This window comes from Microtus ochrogaster, unplaced genomic scaffold (assembly GCF_000317375.1).
Source record: "Microtus ochrogaster isolate Prairie Vole_2 unplaced genomic scaffold, MicOch1.0 UNK14, whole genome shotgun sequence".
Classification (NCBI taxonomy): domain Eukaryota; kingdom Metazoa; phylum Chordata; class Mammalia; order Rodentia; family Cricetidae; genus Microtus; species Microtus ochrogaster.
The window spans coordinates 3,232,726-3,235,174 of record NW_004949112.1 but is presented as its reverse complement, the minus strand read 5'-3'; positions in this window follow the sequence as shown (position 1 = coordinate 3,235,174).

Sequence of the window (2,449 nt, the reverse complement as noted above, 5' to 3'; positions counted from 1 at the left end):
CCTGCTGGTGACGTGAAGAGACACCAGCTCTACAGGTGTCACCTGCTGGTGACGTGAAGAGACACCAGCTCTACAGGTGTCCTCTCACCTCCAAAAGTGGGGGTTCAGCTTTACAACCTCTCTTATTACTGGTCTGCTTTTGTTTTTGTCTTTGATTTTAAGATTTACTTTTTTATTTTTATTTATTTGTATATGTGCATGTGTGTGTGTGTGTGCGTGCGTGTGTGTGTGTGTGTGTGTGCGCGTGCGTGCGTATTGTGTAAGTACTGTGCCCATGGAGACCAGAAGAAGGTAGCAGATCCCCTGGAGGTGGGGCTACAGAAGGTTGTAAGTCACTGGACATGATTTCTGGGAATCTGACCCCTTTGTCTTAATTAGGGTTTTAATGCTGTGAAGAGACACCATGAGCTCAGCAACTTTTATAAAGGAAAACATTTAATTGGGGCTGGCCTACAGTTTCAGAGGTTTAATCCTCTATCTTCATGACAGAGAGCTTGGCGACATGCAGGTAGACATGGTTCTGGAAAAGGAGCTGAGAGTTAGTTCCACATCTTGATCCACAGGCAACAGAAAATGAACTGAGTCTCCCACCCTGGGCGTAGCCTGAACGTGTGAAAGTACAGTGACATACTTCCTCCAACAAGGCCACACCCCCTAGTAGTGCCACTCCCTGTGGGCCAAACATTCAAACACAGGAGTCTATGGTGGTCATTCCTGCTCAAACCACCACATTCCACTCCCTGGTCCACACAGACTTGCAGCCATAATGTAATGCAAAATGCATTTCATACAACTTCAAAAGTCCCTATTGTCTATCACAGTCTTGACAGTGTTTAAAAGTCCAAAGTTCAAAGTCTCTTCTGAGATATGTGTAATCTCTTAACTGTAATCCCCTATAAAATCAAAATCAAAAAACAGATCACATACTTCCAACATATACACAGGATATACATTACCATCCCAAAACAACGAGTGGACATACTGGACCAAAGCAAGTCCAAACCCAGCTGGGCAAACTCCAAACTCTGCTCTCTACGTCGTATGTGAAAACACACTTCAGAGTCTAGATGGGGAGTAGAAAGAGACAAGATCTCCTGAGTAAATTGGGAGCGTGGGGACCATGGGAGAGGGTTAAAGGGGAGGGGAGAGGCAGGGAGGGGAGTAGAAAAAAATGTAGAGCTCAATAAAATCAATTTAAAAAGTGGGGGTAACACTTTTCAGATCAGCTGGGTAGTGATGGTACACGTGTTTAATACCAGTACTTGGAAGGCAGAGGAAGGTGGATCTCTGTGAATTTGAGGCCAGCCTGGTCTACAGAGCTAGTTCCAGGACATGCTTCAAAGCTACAGAGAAACCCTGCCTCAAAAACAAAAAAAAAAACAAACAAAAAACACTCTTCAGATCTCCAACTTATTTTACTGCAGCACACTTCTTTCTCCTGGGCTGGCTCCACTCCCTGTCAGCAGCTCTCCTCAGCAGTTACCCCACAGCTCTGGCATCTTTAACACCTTGGGTTCTCCAAGGCAATCCAGGCTTCATCTTCACAGCTTCACACAGTGACCTCTCTGGGCCTCCATTCCAGGGCACCTGTGACACATGCCTGACTCCAGTTGCTTTCCTTAGTCACAGAGGGAGATTACATAACCCCTTTCTTGTATCCTTGGCTCCAAAGCCATAACCATATGTCTGAAGCTACCAAAATTCTGCTGCTTACTGGGGCTGGAACAATTGAATCTTCACTGGCTTTCTGTTTTCCATGATTTCTTTCACTGCCTAAGCTTGACTCTCTTGGAACTTGCTCCGTAGACCAGGCTGGTCTTGAACTCAGAGATCTATACTCCTCTCCTCAAAGCTGAGATTAACGGCACGTACCACCACACCTAGACACAAGCTGTTTTTTAGTTCCTTTTCATAAGTTGGAAGCTTGGCTGGGTGGGATCTTGCCTGAGGTCTCCACTCCCTTTGTTCCATTTCTTAATCTGTCTATCTCCTTGGAAACAGGATTCAGCTCCATTCCAATTCCTTGTGCCCTTTTCTCTTCAAATTGTACATTTTGTATCTTTCCTTGCTCAGCTTTTTTATTTTCATTATAGAACTTCCTGAGAGTGAAAGCTAATAACCACACGACAGCATCAACCCTGGGCTGTTTTGAGACTCCCTCCATCAACAGAATTAATGCAAACCTTCATTTTAGCCTCAGCTAGACTTGTCAGAAAAAGGCAAAAACATTCCCATTCTTCACCAAAATGTCACAAGACTGGTTGGTCTCTAGGCGGTGGTATACTAACATTCTTCTCCTTTGAAACCCCCTTAGCCAGGCCACCACAGTTCAGCTCTCCCTCAGCACCACTGTCTTCTGTGGTCCTACAAGGATGACCCATTAAGCCTTTAAAGCATTCAACTGCTTTTTTAATCCAAAATACCAAAGTCCGCATTCCTCCAAACAAAC